The 18,487-nt window shown below is 36.3% G+C and overlaps 1 protein-coding gene and 1 long non-coding RNA gene across 4 annotated transcripts in view; one reads left to right on the top strand and one right to left on the bottom strand.

Moving 5' to 3' along the window:
* LOC143646871 (uncharacterized) overlaps positions 1-1,169 on the bottom strand; it is a 56,799-nt gene extending 55,630 nt beyond the window's left edge. The window contains exon 1 of the mRNA XM_077116282.1: positions 1,020-1,169. The gene's annotated coding sequence lies outside the window, so the exon portion shown is untranslated. The remainder of the gene's footprint in view (positions 1-1,019) is intronic.
* Positions 1-18,487, top strand: part of LOC143646879 (uncharacterized) — a 115,744-nt gene that overhangs the window by 1,855 nt on the left and 95,402 nt on the right. For 2 of the 3 annotated variants that reach the window (XR_013157700.1, XR_013157701.1), the window contains exon 2: positions 4,828-4,899. This is a non-coding gene — a long non-coding RNA (uncharacterized LOC143646879). Of the gene's footprint in view, positions 1-4,827; positions 6,063-8,230; positions 9,554-18,487 lie in introns of those variants that run through there. The other variant, XR_013157699.1, reaches the window with a different exon arrangement.

Raw genomic sequence — 18,487 nt, forward strand, 5'->3', positions numbered from 1 at the left:
TGCTAACAATGGATTCTTTCAGACTTTGTTTCTCAGATTATAGGAATGCCTTTGATAGGAACCCTATACAGACAGTGCCTTCAAGATTAATATTCAGGGAAAGATTTTAGTCAGTGATCAGTTGGCTGCTATCTAAATGACATATTCTTTAAGAAATAGGAAACATGTCTTCATTCCAGGACAGGTATTGCATTATTATTGTTTTTGATCTACAATTCAGATCTACCTGTGTATTGTTTGTGAAACTTTTACATTAGACTGAACATATGACTTATTTAGTAACTGCCTCTCTGCTTTGTTATTGGCACTAGAATTTGACATCTCACACACCATCCCATATTTCCCAAAAGCAGCCCAATGATTTGATCAATTCATGTAACGAGGATGAAGTGCAGGGTGAATCATTTATGCCAATAAATTCCAGCCTGCAAATAAATCAAAGAATGATTACATGACATGCTTATTTAGGGTATAAATGCGAAGCTGGAAAGTGACTTGAGACACCAGTGTAACTATCTGAATGTCTAAAATGCTTTGATTCAATTAAATGGCATTAGTTTAGGCATTCTTAAAATTGCGATGGCTGAAATACCAAAAAGTATATTATTAGTTCCAAAGAAGTGGCAAAATTTAGGAAAGTACCCAGAGGTTTGAGTTGTTCAGAGACATATCTACTTAAAATAAAAACATTTGTAATTAATTTTGATAGCAGTCTTAACCCAACAGTGTAGAAACTCAGAGTTGATCTACTTTACTCTACAGTTAGGGCAATAATAAAACTTAAAATCCTTCTTGATCATTCCAACATCTGTGTCATCTCAGTGTTGTCATCTTTTACTTGTCTTCTCTCCATGTTGAAATTTTCTGAGTTCTTGGTATAACAAATAATTTTCCATTGTACTCTGGACACCGGGTCCAGAGTACATTCTATTTTTTTCTCTTTACCTGCAGTTTACTGTGTTGAAGTATGGTATACTGGTCTGTTTGGAGGGAGATGTTCAGCTTCCTGCTGGACTTACCTGACCCCACCCCAGCACAAAATAGAGCCCTAGCTGGTCCCACTTTTTGTCACCCTGCCTCGACACTATTTGGTAGCTGACAGATGGGGTGATATGTTCAGTCCCCTGCTTGGTCTTGCTGATGTCAGGGAAGAAGGTGGCAGAAGAAGGGGATGCAAAAGGCTGACTAGCACTGCCTTGCCCTGAGTCATTCCACCTCACAGTTGCTGAAAGTGAAAGTTCAGCTCCTGGATGAGCCCTGCTAACACCACCCCTTCCTACAAAAGCAGAGCACCGACCAATGCTACCTCACTCTGGCTTCTTACTAACAGTGGTGTGGGCATTCAGCTCCATATGCAACCCTGCTGACAACTTGGGGAGCTTTTCCATTATTGTTTGGGTGTGTGGGTATTATCAAAAAAATGTTTTGGGGTGTGCCACGGTTACTCAGGAGGCAGAGTTCTCGCCTGCCATGCCAGAGACCCAGGTTTGATTCCATGCAAAGAAAAAAAAAGTTTTGATTGTGCCTTTTCTGTGTTCTGGGTTGTGTGCTTCTATTTTTTTTTTTATTTTATATTTTTACTTAAGAAAACAAGTAATACCCTTCAAACCACCAAAAATGGATATCTTAGTTAACTTATCCATAGGTATATTTAAATAAAGTATCCAAATAATCATTGTAGAACATGTTTGTACAATAAGTTTCATAAGCTAATTTAAAATTAAGGCAACAGGAATAAAAACTACAAATTCAGATAGCAGAATTTCTTGAATTCTAAATATTAAACACTAACTTAAATACTATTTGATCAGCCGTCAAAACTGTGGGTGTTCTCAAAATATCAAGTAGAAAGTTACTATATATCAATGTTGCTATAGTAATGACCTATGTTACTTAACAGTTTCCTGATTTCAGGAAAATATAAAAGATATAAATGTTTTTATAATTAACGTATGAAAATCTTAACCACCAAAAATGGATGTCTTAGTTAGCTTATTCATAGGCATATTTAAATAAAATATCTAAATAATCATCGGAAAGCCTGTTTGTACAATGTTTCACAAACCAGTTTAAAATTAAAGCAACCAAGGAAAAACTCTACAGATAGAAATATCAGAGTTTCTTAAATTCTAAATATTAAACACTGTCTTAAATACATTTTACTATCAAAACTGTGTACGTTCTCAAAATATCAAATAGAAAGTTTTTACAAATACCAACTTTGCCGTAGCAATGACCTATGGTAACTAAACATTTTCAAATTTTTTATTTCAGAAGTCTATCTGATATTACTATAGCTTCCTATAGTAGGTTTTTTAATTTTTTTTTTTTTTATCATACCGGCTTTGGGGTGGGGATGGGGGAGGGGCCAGCCAGGGCACTGTGAGATCCTACAGATTTTAAGTAGCCTTTTTCTTTTTTCTTTTTTTAACTTTGTATATAACATTTATACAAAGCGAAATAGAAAGAAGCAATAATTTTCAAAGCACATTTCAATAAGCTGTTACAAAACAGGTCCCAGAGTTTGTCATCAACTACCATTCTATCATCTCAGACTTTTCCATCTAACTGCTCCAAAACACTGAAGGCTGGAAGGAATATTAATATAGTGATTCAGTAGCCATACTCATTTGGTAAATCACATTTTCTATTTTATACCTTTTCCCTCCCCTTTAATCCCTCTCCCGCTCTGTAGGGATCCTTGGGGGAATGTCCATTCTGACTCTTTCATGCTGAGAAGGGGTGTCCACACTAAGGGACAGGGGAGATGCAATCAACTGATAATCTTGGAGAGGCTGGTCCCTCTGGGTTTCAGAATTTATCTGATCTAGGAACCCTTTAGGAGTTATATGTTCCAGGAAGGCAAACCTAGCACATGAAACCTTTATAAGGCTCAATTTGAGCCTCAGATGCACTTAAAAGACAATAGGAGTGATGTTCATTGGAGTTAAGCAAACTATGACCATTAGCACTACCTAACTGCCTGTTAATTATTGGCCATAGCAGCATTTTTAGTTTACCCCTACATCCTTCTACCATTGATTGCTTGTCAACTATTGAACCATTGAAGTAGTTCATGCGAGAACTTATTAAATAATCATAAAGTTAATCCTGGTGATACATGGCACTGCAAATCCCTTTGAGTCGTATTCACCTTCAATATGGCAGTGTTATTTATAAACCCGCTAATTAGTTATTATCACTTCTATCTGTTCCCTTGCATTTAGATTCAACCTCTTTGGGAAGCCTTTCCTCCATCTCTAGCTTCTGGGTATCTCTAGGTCTGCTATATTCTACAGTGTAACCCCTATAATAATGAAATCATACAGTATTTGTCCTTTTATGTCTGACTTATTTCACTTAACATTATGTCCTCAAGGTTCATCCATGCTGTCAGTATGTTTTGGGACTGTATAATATTCCATTATATGTATTATGCCACATTTTGTTTATCCATTCATCTGTTGATGGGTACTTGGATTGTTTCCATTTCTTGGCAATTGTGAATAGTGCCACTATGAACATCTGTGTGCAAATGCCTGTTCGTGTCACTGCCCTCAACGATTCTGGGTATATACGGGAGTACTGGTATTGCTGGGTCATAAAGCAACTCAATATTTGGTTTTCTGAGGATTCGCCAAACTAACTTCCACAGCAGCTGCGCCATTATACATTTCCACCAGCAGTGACTAAGTGTTCCAATTTCTCCATATCCTCTCCAACTTTTGTAGTTTCCTGTTTGTTTAATAGTAGCCATTCTTATAGGTGTAAGGTGATATTTCATTGTCGTCTTAATTTGCATCTTCCTTATAGCCCACAAAGATGAGCATCTCTTCATGTACTTTTTAGCCATCTGTATTTGCTCTTCAAAAAACTGTTTAGTCATATCCTCTGCCCATTTTATAATTGTGTTGTTTGTTCTTTTGATGTTGAGCTGTATAATTTTATGTACACAGGATATCAAGCCTTTATCCGATATGTGGTTTCCAAATATTTTCTCCCATTGAGTTGGCTACCTCTTCAAAGTCCTTTGAGGCATAGACGCTCTTAATCCTAAGGAGTTCCCGTTTATCTATTTTTTCTATTTGTGCTTAAAGCACAAATTACATTTAATTTGTAAAGTTTAAGAAGCTGCCTCCTACTACTATATCTTGAAGATGTTTCCCTATATTTTCTTTTTTGTATTGGCTCTTACGTTCAGGTCCTTAATCCATTTTAAATTAATTTTTGTATAGGGTATAAAGTAATGGTCCTCCCTTGCTCATTTATTGAAAAGACTATTTTGTCCCAGTTCAGTGGATTTGGGTGATTTGTCAAAGATCAGTTGACTATAGATTTGGTGGTCTACTTTATAGGAACTCTTTATATATTCTGGATATTAAACCCTTGAGATATGATTTTCAAGCAGTTTCTCCCATTCTATTGCTGCCTTCTCTGAGATATATACAAGAAGGATTAAAATAAAATGAAATATTTACCTCTAGAAAATTTAGGCAGCCAGGAAACTCCTGTATTTGAATTGTCTTGGATTCTGGCTACCTGTCCCTAGTTAGATCCAGCACGTGTATCACAAATATAGTTGAAAGCTCTATTCTTCCTTATGGGGTCACTCACAGGGAAAAATAAGAGGAGTGTTCTGAACAAATCTCCAATCCTTTATACATTCAAACAACTCTTTAGTTTCTCCAATCTCTCAACTTACCCTAAAAGGTAAAGGATCGAAATGCTTTATCGCAAGACATGTGCACAAAGGGTGGGGAACAGAACTTGTTAACCACTTTGGCACTGCCTGAATGTTGATGATATTCTCCTTCATGTGCATTCCAGAAAGAATCCAAATTTCCAAATATGGACCAACATCCAAGAAGAGGGATATTCATGCTGTTGTGAAGAGAGCAGGTACCTCAGTGTTCAAGGTAGAGACAGGTGCTTGAGAGGTGTAGAATATGGGGCCCTGTCCAAGTGACCTCAAAGGGAAAACTTGGGATCAAATCACATGGCACATGTGCTGGTTTGAAAGGAAGTATGCCCCCTAAGAAAAGCCATGTTTTAATATAAATCCCATTTCTTAAAGGTAGAATAATCCCTACTCAATACTGTATATTTGAAACTGTAATGAGATCATCTCCCTAGATGATGTGATTTAGTTAAGAATGGTTGTTAAACTGGATTAGGGGATGACATGTCTCCACCCATTTGAGTGGGTCTTGATTAGTTTCTGAAGTCCTATAAAAGAGGAAACATTCTGGAGAAAGAGAGATTCAGAGAGAGCAGAGAATGCTGCAGCACCATGAAGCAGAGAGTTCCACCAGCCAGCGACCTTTGGAAATGAGAAAGGAAAATGCCTCCCGGGGAGCTTCATGAAACCAGAAGCCAGGAGAGAAAGCTAGCAGATGACGTCGTGTTTGCCATATGCCCTTCCAGCTGAGAGAGAAGCCCTGACTGTGTTCATCATGTGCCTTCTCACTTGAGAGAGAAACCCTGAACTTCGTTGGCCTTCTTGAACCAAGGTATCTTTCCCTGGATGCCTTAAATTGGACATTTCTATAGGCTTGTTTTGATTGGGACATTTTCTCGGCCTTAGAACTGTAAACTAGCAACTTATTAAATTCCCCTTTAAAAAGGCCATTCCATTTCTGGTATATTGCATTCTGGCAGCTAGCAAACTAGAACAGCACAGTTGAAGCAGGATACCCAACCGCTTTCCAGGCCTTGCATATATACAGGGGAACAAGATGTCAGAAATGAAATCTTGGCCGCTTGTCAGGTTTGAAGATGAATGTCAATTTTCTTCCAATTTTCTTCCCCCAGAAGTAATAAGATTTGGAAGATCCTGATTCAGGATTTTTCACCATGAAGACATAAGAAACTAACACCTTATAGGGTATATGTGGATTTTAGTTGAAAAAATTCATGAGAGTCTCTGGAGCAAAACTGGAGTATCAGTTCTATCCTGAGCCTATATTGGCTGATGGGAGCATTTATAACTGATGTTGCTGTGCAGATTTGAGAGTGTCAAAGGCCCAAATGTGACTCAGTCCATTCTCTGACTCCTTTGGAAGGTGAGTAATTATAGCTCTTTGATTTCCTTGCATGTTTGGCTGTTGCAATTAAAGGTCAGTGCTTTGAGGTATCTTTTTGGGGGATCAGGGTGCCAGTCATTGAGTGCACAATGACTCCTAATCTGTGGCTTGAATAGATTTTGGATGCACTACAACTTTGATTAAGAGTCAGCAAGAGGTATCCCTAGCTGATTATAGAGATACATAGTGCATCCCTGAGGAAGTTCCCAATAACCAAACTTCTCCAATCACTGACAAATCTGGAACCATACAACTGTGAAATTTTCAAGTCATGGTTCATCAAGGACAGATACTTATTATGATTCCTGCAGTATTTTCTTCTGGACTGTGTCCCTGCATTTGATAATAGGGAACTGAAGGCCTTGTCCAGCTGAAGGCATTGTGTTCCTGGTGCTGAGGGATGTTCCTCTAGTATCTGATGAAGGAATCCTGATGTCCCTGTCTTAAATTGATGCTTCCTGAACCTAAACCTGGTTAATTCCTTTACAATGAAAGGGGTCCTTCTTTCAGTGGACAACCATCTTTGGAAGCTAGAGAAGCTCATTATGAGTGTGAATTGGCCCATAACCAAAGGTTTTTCTCATCTAGAAGGGGTGGATTTACTGCATCATTTGGAATGAAATGGCCCTCCCACTATGGAAGGCTTCCCCTTAACTTCTCACATCTGCCCCATTTGCAAAAATAATCAGAGACTCCAAAGTCTCAGTTCTCCTAAATGGCTACATTCCATGGTAGGTGAGGGAGGATGCCAAGACTTGTCTGCAGAAAGTGCTGCTATATTGGGTGGTCACTGTTGGATCCAGCCCAAAGTTATCCACTGATTTATGGAAATGATGTCATGACTCAGACCCATTCATGACCCAGACGTACTCCTCACTATCCTGACATATATACCCTGTGTCATTTTCTTTCTTCTTCTTCCTACCAATTGGTTAGCCCACCTGGGGTTCCTATTTTCAGAAGCAATTTGAGCCATGAGATTATATGACTCATCATAAACTGTAGTCAGGGCATGGTGTTTTGAATAGAATACAAGAAAGCTTGAAAGATAATTCCACCAATTATATATTGTGTGATTCTTTAAGTCTCATGAACCCTATCCAAGTTGGCTCTATAAAAAAAGTGATAATAATAGAAATTTCATAAGTTCTTTTAAATGAGTGGCAATAATATAAGTAAATACTCTGCAACTTACTATGTATATATAAATAATGTCAAAATTCTTGGACAGTTGGCCTTTTAGTTCTTCCATAAATGATATCCATAGACCTCAGGATAAGGTTGGGTAGGAAAGTGTGACTGAAATCAAGCAAATCCCCAGGATTGAAATGTTGGAATGGAAGCCTATCCATGAATGATGCTAGCAATGACTGTCTCTGGAGATATGACTTTGGAGTTGTATACTTAATTTCACAACCAGAAAAATATTTACATTTGTATTTTTCTTATCTAGCTCTTTTCTACAAATATACATACAATATTTATGAAACCATAAAGTGTGTTATTCATGTTCTCAATAGTAAATGAAATATTTTGTTCATGTATACAAGACTCAGCATGACACTAATGGATGTCAGAGATAAGTGTTATATATAATTGGAGGCAAAAAAAACCCTATTTTGTCTTGTTACAACGGGATCTTGCAGGTCAAGGGCTTATGATAGTGGTGTGGTAGGAACCTGACTCTGAACAACAATTACCAAATAGCCCAGATTTATGGCATTTGCTAATTTTCATAGTGCATGTATGTGTGAATTTCAAACTACGAAGTGTGTAACAACTGGCTTTCCAATACCCTGACTATTTAATAACCATCTTTACCCAGTCATTATGTGCCAGCTAAGACATATCATGGGGTAAGGAGTTGAAGGACAAGGTTTAAAATGTTATTAACTCTCCTGTGATACTCTTGGGAAGGAATGTGGTACAGATTTTATTAAACCATTATTACCAGGACTGTCAGGAAGCCACATGGAGTGGCTCCTATCACCTCTAACTCAATGGCTGTTTGGGTGGATGAAGCATTCTATAGTATGGAGGAGCAGAATAAATCAATATGTTTCCTCATACCTGTGTCACTTCTCCTGTCTAAATTCTATTTCTCTGATTGAATAGAGAAGGGCTGAAGGGTCTTCTTATCTTTCCAGGATGGATTTCAGAGATGGTGAATGGAACTTAATGACTATGCCCAATCAGGATACAACAAAGTCCCTGGTAATGAAGGACCTACTTGCTAAAGCTTTAGGGTCATTCCCTTTCATTTTCAATGGGATCTACCATTTGATTCAAGTATTTAAATGTGTTATAGAAAGCTATTAAGGTTGGAAAATCCACCCCTACCCAGGGGTCAGTTGTCCCAGCCTCATCAACCTTTATCACTTTCTGGAAGAGTTATGATCAAGTAAAACAGTGGCTCTCCTCCTGTGGTTTCTAAGAGACTGTGATTGGTCTCTCCATCACAATGTCTAGAGGGACTAGATTTCTGTGTATGCCTTGAAGATTGGAAATTTTCATTATAGATACATAAGGTGGAAGAGATGTGGTTGATGGGAGGCTACATCAGATTTTCATTTTAAGTGTAAGTGAAATCTATGGTCTGTAAAATTTAAGAGAGGTTACCACATGACTGGTCTCAGAAAGAATGATCCACCTATTTCCATCCTTAATTACAGAATTTTATTTATCAGTAATAGGAAGGGAAATTCCATGAGCACTGCAATGTCAGTATCTGACCACAAATAAGTAATAAGGGCCAATACTGCATTAGTGCAGAATCAGGATTTCAGGATCTTTCAAAGCGGGAACTGTCAGAAGGAAATGTAATGCAAGTGCCTAATGTGAAAAGAAACCCGAGAGTCTGGTTACTGACCCCCTCAAAGTCTTTCTGATCTAAACTTGGAAGCAGCATAATCTGCTTGAAAGGGTAGAATTGAATGGATATGTGACCAACTTTTTTTGTAATTTGGCCTCTCTTTGCTCCCATTTACTGATCTGAAAAGTGCAATAGGAGTACTTGTCTTTTATTTGAAGCTGGAACTACTGATTTGTTTGCCTTCATGAGGATGACTCTGAGCACCATATTTTTACTAGTTGTCAGAATTTGTCATGTCATTTACCTTCTCTATGCCCAAGTTTTCTTTTCAATCAATGTGAGCAATAATACTAATTGCTCTTATTTAATATTTTGTCAGAATTAATAACTTCATGCATTTAAAGTACATGGAATTTTGCCATATGTATAATATGCCATGATAACTTACTCATGTGTTTGAATAAAGGTTTAACTTCCCCTCCAGGAAATATTATCAAATTTTAAAACTCCATGCAAATTGATAAAAACTATAAGAAAGAATGAAGCTTATCAATCCAATAGACAAATACAAGTAATATCAACCTCCTGTATTATGTGAAGGTATTGCTCACAATTTTCTTAAAGCAATCCCCTTTTTGAAGTCTTAAAGAAGTACTGCTACAACAGCAAAATATCTACAAGTTGATTTTTTTTCACTGATTGAGAATAAAATAAACAATTATCTTTTATCTACATAATATGATCACTGAAATTTGCTTTTCATTGGTATAAATCCACAAAAGAATAGTAAGAAGTTATGATGTGATTTACATCATACAGTAGGATAAAAAAAATCAGAAAATTCCATTAAATTGTTTCTAATATTCATATTTAAGTTCCTTAAGGAACTTTCTAAAACAAATTAAATATGTAATTGTTTATTGAGTTCTCTAAAAACTATGCAGGGATTTATATTCACTTTTTAATCTAAAGTGATTTATGGATGAAGAATCATTTGTGGAATAAATCCTTATTTAAATATGTCTGTACTTAAAACTAGAGCCCAAGCATCCCTATATTTAAGCAGTCAGGATGAGAATTTCTTTTCTGCAAAATTCCCTCTTGAGCCAACCCAGGTGCACATTTGCCATCAAAGGCACAGAGGTATGTTCCCTTCACTGTTGAGACTGGAGTCTCAGACAGCACTGCTGTCAGATGGCAAGGAGGAGGAGCAGAGAGTATGGGGGACAGATAGTTAATCACCTGGACCTTCGTGCAATACCTCCACCCACCCCCAACCACTCTCTCTCTACCACTTGATTGAATAATGGTCCTGCCACAGCTGTGTGAATCCATGTGGTCCTTCTTGTCTCCTCAAACATATACTTCCTGTAATTATTCCTCATACACTTCTCACACATAGCTGATGAAGTTATTAACAACATATACTGGCAACCATCAAAATGGATTTTTCTAGAGGAAGAAAGAAGCATTGAGCGCTGGAATGTGGTGATGGTATCTTCAATAGTGACACAATGTTTCTGGATTTTGAATCTCTTTGAGTTCTTGTGAGTACTGCAGAGAATTTTCCCCAAGAGAGGTGCACCACCTTTATTTTGTAAATGAATTTTAGTCTGAAGATAATTGTGTGATCCAGTGGCAGGCATTTGGTTTGCAGGCTATCTAAGGGCTAGGTTAGATTATTGTGGACAAATAATTGCTCATTATTGTTTGGAACTAAAACCTGCAGACCAGCAGAGCTCAAGATTGCAGGGACAGGAAGCAAAATTTTCCTAGTGGATCACCAGGGGTAATAGTGAGTGGTCCCATTTCCACCCCTTGGTTTCTGGACCCATGGATCCTGGCTATGGGAGAAACAGCACCATACAGTGGACACTAATTCAGAGCATATACAGAGCATGACAGCAGATATAACCCATTTCATGAATAGTCTCAAGATATTTTCCATAACTTTAAGACCAAATTTGTGTTTGCAATCTGTAGACAGGAACACCCCTCTCCCTGCACACGCATACTCAATCACACACACACACATGCACACCCACACTTACCTCTGGGAGATATTTACTTTGATTATATTTTAAAGGGATATCTTCCACTTTGAAGAGAACTTCTTTCATGGTGAAATTGCAAGACTTATATAGCCTTTTACATAGATTACAAATTGGCATACATTTCAATAGACTAGAGAAAGAAAACTTACAATCATGGATTTTCAAGTCTAATTATGAATAAAGATGGGAATAAGGAGGACATCACCTGTCTTTCTGTTTTAACTTGTAAGCTGCCCAGAATGTATTATACCAGAAATAGAATGGCTTTTAAAAAGAATAATTTATTAAGTTGCAAGTTTACAATTCTAAGGCCATGAAAATGTCCAAATTAAGGCAATGATATAAGAGTGTCCAAATTAAAGCATCCAGGGAAAGATATTTTGGTTCAAGAAGGCTGATGATATTCGGGATTTCCCTCTCAACTGGAAAGGCACAGAACATCTGCTAGCTTTCTCTCCAGGATTCTCCAATGGCTTCCCCAGAGGCATTTCTATTGTGTTGGCCCTGTTAGTTCTGTTGGCTCTAAAGCTTTTTCCAAAATGGTTCCCTCTTAAAGGGCTCAACCAAGCAACCCCATCTTGAATGGGAGGTACATCCCCATGGAAACCATCTAATCAAAAGTTACTACCCACAATTGGGTGGGTCATATCTCCATGGAAACAATAAAAAAGAGATCCCACTCAGCAATATTGAATGAGTATTAAATAACATGGCTTTTCTGGGGTACATAATAGCTTCAAACCAGCACCCCTTCCATGGGGTGAGTCAAATTTATTTTTAAATTTGTATTTGCTCTTATATAACACAAAGGCACATAGAGATAAAGGCTCAGCAATTAAATCAACATGATGTTTATGTAGCGACAGTTACAACCTGTCATTGTAGAGACAGGAGATGTTACAGAATAAATGGGTCAGATTGTGGTACAGTGTATGAAAGGGGAGAGAAGAGATTCTAAAATTAATTATTGAGATCTTTCAATGACATTATTTGAGAAGTGCCTTGTGGAGAACACTATGAAGGAGTAATCAGAATAATTTGAAGAAAGTCAGGTAATTGTAATGTAAGAGAATCCTACCCAAAACTTTGTTCCCCAAAGAAAGTCATTGTCCATTCTTCTTAATTCCATAGAAAAGACTGAGATATGCTCTTTGAATTCATTTAAAAGGTATTAATACTATTAGCAAGATTTATTTATAGGGAAATACTTGATGAACTCATTATAACAAAGGTGTGGAGGAGATGAGGAGATGGATATAGGACTTCCATTTGAGAAATAAAATCTTTTTTTTCAATTTAGAAACTCACAGAATTATTGAGTGTGTCATGGGCAGTACCCCATTCAGAAAGTAGAAGGGAGATCCAATGAGCAGGTTGAAAGTGGAAGCTGAAATAGAGTGAATGTGGAGGCAAGTGCAGAAATGTCCTGATTGGCATAGGTAGGAACCCTTACCTTGTTGGTAGCAGATAGGCAATGATTAGTATGGTATGATTATCCATTCTGATAAGCTGTCTCTACTGGACCAAAAGTAGTTTTATCACCTAGTGATGCCTGTCAGAAGTCTCTAGAGTGTTTTCCATTTTATCTGAAAACCCGTGCAGGTCAATTGTTTTTCACTTCTGTGCAAGCCCTTCTGAGAAGATATTCTCCTGGCAACACCCAATACAGGTGGCCATTTTGCTTTACTTACTCTACCCCTTTGTTGTCATTTTCCCAAACATCTTGATACCAAACAAACTTGAGGTTCTCTACCTGATGCTCATAACAGACAATCTATGACAGTAGGGTTTCAAAAAGAGAAAGAGTTTACTGCTACAAAAGCAAGGCAACCAGATGACCTATTAGCCTAAAGTCTGTCTCCCTGAGTCTAAGGAGTTTAGAAATGTAAACAAATGAAGCTTAAGCTTGAACTCAGCTAGCCATTACAATAACAAGTCAATGGTAAATTCTGTGATGACTGATTTCCTTTATTAATATTAGGGGGTTGTTTGAGATTATAAGACTCTGAAGTTGTAAAGCATGATAACTAGGTATATGTAGGGTCAGTCAGGAAGTTTTTACCATTTGCAACTCAGTGGGTTTCAGTAATTTCAAATATTTCCTTTTGATTATTCTGCAATGTACTAGAAAGTAAGAAAAAGGAATCAATATAACGGTCCAGTCATAGTTATTTGTTAAAAGCTTAATTTCTTGATTATAACTACTTTTTGTTTTTGTTAATTCCTCAATCTTGAGGACTATCTAGAAAATAGGCACTCTGAATTCTTCATACTGAAAAGTGCTGTTGACATTATGGGGTAGAGAAATGAAATTGGTTGTTGTTCCTGGAGAGAATGACTGGTGACATAGGAACAATCCAGTAGCTTTAAGCCTCTGAAAAATAAACTGAGTAAGTAAATTGAAACTTTTAGGTTTAAGTAAAAGGAGTAACAAGATTATAATTAGATGACTTATTTTACATTTTTGGATAGAATCCAGTATGTTGTTTAGGATTTTCAGAAACAGTGTTGGCAATGTATGACTGAGGTCTACATAGAGTAACCCATGGAGTGGCCTCCCAACTTAATTTTAGATTGCTTAGCCATTGAAAATATTTTATTTCTTTCCCCTCTTTTGATCATGAAAATATTGCTAATCCAAAGGTTCCATGGAGATCACACCTGGAAGTCATGTCCCATGGAGCTGGGGAAACTTAACCCTTGAAAGTCATGTCCCATTTAGAGGGTAAGGTAGTGAGTTTATTTGCAATTTAGCTTAGAAAGAAAGGCCACATCTGAGCATCAGGAGATTTCAGGGGGTGACTCTTAGGCATTACTGCATTACCTGAATATGTTTTATAAATGCAAGCCTCAAAGTTGAGGACTTGGCTTATTTGAATATTTCTTTTTATTAGGCAATGTTTATATACTTTTTAGTTCATTTATATAGGTCTCCCTGTTACAGGAGATTTCCTGTTAAATGGAGATAATTTATGTTTTTTAAAAATGGAATAGATCTTAGATTTAGACTTTACAAAGTTTCTTTCTTTTTTTTTTTTATCCATATAATGGCTTTTATTTTGGTATTCAATATATCTCCACTTGGGGCGCCGTAATACATTTCTTCCTAGGCACTTATCTAGAATTTGCAGCAGATTTGGAAAACAAATATAGATGGCTTTTAGATGTTTGGCTTCCCATGCAAGGAGCTTTCTGTGTGGAGCATGTACAATAGAATAATATTACAGTATAAAGAGTTTTCATAAAATGACTCCTAATAAAGATGCAGAATGACAAATGCAAATGTGAAATGGCTCTGGTAGGTAATTTTCTAGAGCACAAGCATTAGCTTTTCTTTCAGCATTTCTACTTCCAACATTCAAACAATCATTCAACATTGCAAAATTAACATTTTGCCATATTGCTATATCCTTAAGTGTGTGTGTTTTGCAAAAGCTTTGAAAGAGTTGCATACTTCATGACACTTCACCTCTGCACAGTAGATGGCCCAAGAATAAGGGCATTATTCTACATAGCCTTAATTCCTAATACAACCAAAAAAATTAAGTTTATTATTATAATCTGTCTCATTTTCAAATTTTTTCAAGTGTCCTTTTTATTTACTGTATTCTTTTGCTCTTGAACAAGATTACAGTTGCGACTCGTGCATTTTGTCTCTATTAATCTGGTAGACTCCTCCCACTTTTCATCCACATAATATTGACTTTTTTTTTTTTGAGTGTGCTTTTTTTTTATTAATTAAAAAAATTAACTAACACAACATTTAGAAATCATTCCATTCTACATATGCAATCAGTAATTCTTAATATCATCACATAGGTGTATGGTCATCATTTCTTAGTACATATGCATCAATTTAGAGAAAGAAATAGCAAGACAACAGAAAAAGAAATAAAATGATAATATAGAGAGAAAATAAAAATAAAAATAAAAAGTACAAAAATATATAAGAAAAAAAACTATAGCTCAGATGCAGCTTCATTCAGTGTTTTAACATAATTACATTACAATTAGGTAGTATTGTGCTGACCATTTTTTTTTTTTTTTAGAAATCATACCATTCTACATATGCAATCAGTAATTCTTAACATCATCACATAGATGCATGATCATCGTTTCTTAGTACATTTGCATCGGTTTAGAAGAACTAGCAACACACCAGAAAAAGATATAGAATGTTAATATAGAGAAAAGAATTAAAAGTAATAATAACAGTAAAAAAAAAACACCTATAGCTCAGATGCAGCTTCATTCAGTGTTTTAACATGATTACTTTACACTTAGGTATTATTGTGCTGTCCATTTTTGAGTTTTTGTATCTAGTCCTGTTGCACAGTCTGTATCCCTTCAGCTCCAATTACCCATTATCTTACCCTGTTTCTAACTCCTGCTGGACTCTGTTACCAATGACATATTCCAAATTTATTCTTGAATGTCCATTCACATCAGTGGGACCATACAGTATTTATCCTTTAGTTTTTGGCTGGACTCACTCAGCATAATGTTCTCTAGGTCCATCCATGTTATTACATGCTTCATAAGTTTATCTTGTCTTAAAGCTGCATAATATTCCATCGTATGTATATACCACAGTTTGTTCAGCCATTCTTCTGTTGATGGACATTTTGGCTGTTTCCATCTCTTTGCAATTGTAAATAACGCTGCTATAAACAAATATAGCAAATGTCCATTTGTGTCTTTGCCCTCAAGTCCTTTGAGTAGATACCTAGCAATGGTATTGCTGGGTCGTATGGCAATTCTATATTCAGCTTTTTGAGGAACCGCCAAACTGCCTTCCACAGTGGTTGCACCATTTGACATTCCCACCAACAGTGGATAAGTGTGCCTCTTTCTCCGCATCCTCTCCAGCACTTGTCATTTTCTGTTTTGTTGATAATGGCCATTCTGGTGGGTGTGAGATGATATCTCATTGTGGTTTTGATTTGCATTTCTCTAATGGCCAGGGACATTGAGCATCTGTTCATGTGCCTTTTGGCCATTTGTATTTCCTCCTCTGAGAGGTGTCTATTCAAGTCTTTTTCCCATTTTATAATTGGGTTGGCTGTCTTTTTGTTGTTGAGTTGAACAATCTCATTATAAATTCTGGATACTAGACCTTTATCTGATATGTCGTTTCCAAATATTGATTCCCATTGTGTAGGCTGTCTTTCTACTTTCTTGATGAAGTTCTTTGATGCACAAAAGTGTTTAATTTTGAGGAGTTCCCATTTATTTCTTTCCTTCTTCAGTGCTCTTGCTTTAGGTGTAAGGTCCCTAAAACCGCCTCCAATTGTAAGATTCATAAGATATCTCCCTACATTTTCCTCTAACTGTTTTATGGTCTTAGACCTAATGTTTAGATCTTTGATCCATTTTGAGTTAACTTTTGTGTAGGGTGTGAGATATGGATCTTCTTTCATTCCTTTGCATATGGATATCCAGTTCTCTAGGCACCATTTATTGAAGAGACTGTTCTGTCCCAGGTGAGTTGGCTTGACTGCCTTATCAAAGTCAAATGTCCATAGATGAGAGGGTCTATATCTGAGCACTCTATTCGATTCCATTGGTCGATATATCTATCTTTATGCCAATACCATGCTGTTTTGACCACTGTGGCTTCATAATATGCCTTAAAGTCAGGCAGTGCAAGACCTCCAGCTTCGTTTTTTTTCCTCAAGATGTTTTTAGCAATTCGGGGCACCCTGCCCTTCCAGATAAATTTGCTTATTGGTTTTTCTATTTCTGAAAAATAAGTTGTTGGGATTTTGATTGGTATTGCATTGAATCTGTAAATCAATTTAGGTAGGATTGACATCTTAACTATATTTAGTCTTCCAATCCATGAACACAGTATGCCCTTCCATCTATTTAGGTCTTCTGTGATTTCTTTTAGCAGTTTTTTGTAGTTTTCTTTATATAGGGTTTTTGTCTCTTTAGTTAAATTTATTCCTAGGTATTTTATTCTTTTAGTTGCAATTGTAAATGGGATTCGTTTCTTGATTTCCCCCTCCGCTTGTTCATTGCTAGTGTATAGAAATGCTACAGATTTTTGAATGTTGATCTTGTAACCTGCTACTTTGCTGTACTCATTTATTAGCTCTAGTAGTTTTGTTGTGGATTTTTCCGGGTTTTCGACGTATAGTATCATATCGTCTGCAAACAGGGATAGTTTTACTTCTTCCTTTCCAATTTTGATGCCTTGTATTTCTTTTTCTTGTCTAATTACTCTGGCTAGAACCTCCAACACAATGTTTACAAAGTTTCTTGATTACAGTTTCAGTAAATTGGTAACCCCTTAGTGCTTGAGAAAACAGCAGGAATTCACTGGGTGGGAAGGTTTAGTAGTTTTAAGTTTTCCTTTTCCAGGAATTTTCTTTTTCCTCAAGGGAATTTATAAATACTTTTAATTTTATTCTAAAACACTCTGAAAGTTACTGAGGTATTATATTAACTCATACAAATCTCATTCTCTATCTTAGGTTTTATGCTAAAGCTGAGTTATGTTAACAGGTGGAATATAATTTATATACTTATCTTTTTCTCTTTTGAAGTTCCTTTTTGTTGAAGATGAAGTTCTGATTGGTAGCTGACCACAGGCACTTTCAGAGAAACATCGGATTGAAAAATTTCCTGAGAAGGAAATTTGGTAGTTTTGTGACATATAACATTTTGAAAAACAATTAAAACCATGACCAACAACACTATACTATTGTCTAATATTATGCAGATCAACATCAGGACATAACATGCATGATGAGAACACTGAAAATATCTAGGAATTTTATACAATTTCTAAATATTAAATGAATAACATTTCACCTATACAACTTTAAATAACAGAAATTCAGACAAATCCCTTTAATTTTTTTTTTTTTTTTTTTTTTTTTTAACATGGGCAGGCACCAGGAATCAAACCCGGGTCCTCTGGCATGGGAGGCAAGCGTTCTTGCCTGCTGAGCCACCGTGGCCTGCCCCAAATCCCTTTAATTTTTATAATATTTTCCAAGCAACTCATAACATATGGAATGATCCTAACTATTCCTAACACTCTCTTTTCTTTTTACAAGGTGAAATAAATTCTTTTTAACAGTTTGAAATAAAAAAGTATCTTTACTGTTTGATTTTGGGAAGGCAAAATGTCAAATGTTATCAGGTTTGAATATTATATTAAACAGAAAAATGAGTCAATATGAAAAAAATATTTGGTTCCTTATTTGGCCAAAGCAACAATAAAAGAGTAAAATAGGAGTTAATGTGATTATAAGGAGAAGACCTAGTTCCTTTCAAAGTGAGAAGACTTGTCTTCTAAAATAAAGAATGATAAAGGCAACAAAAATATCAGTAAGGATGTTGCTCTTAGGTGACATAGAATCTTTGTCTTCTAGATATAATACTCAGGTGATTAAGAAAAACTTTATAGACTTACATTAAGAATAGACCAACAAGGAGTTCCGGGAAGATGATGGAACAGGATAGATCAAGTTCACCTCTGCTCCAAGGAACAGTTAGAGAAGGGACAGGAAGGCGACTGAAATGGC

This window comes from Tamandua tetradactyla, chromosome 9 (assembly GCF_023851605.1).
Source record: "Tamandua tetradactyla isolate mTamTet1 chromosome 9, mTamTet1.pri, whole genome shotgun sequence".
Lineage (NCBI taxonomy): Eukaryota > Metazoa > Chordata > Mammalia > Pilosa > Myrmecophagidae > Tamandua > Tamandua tetradactyla.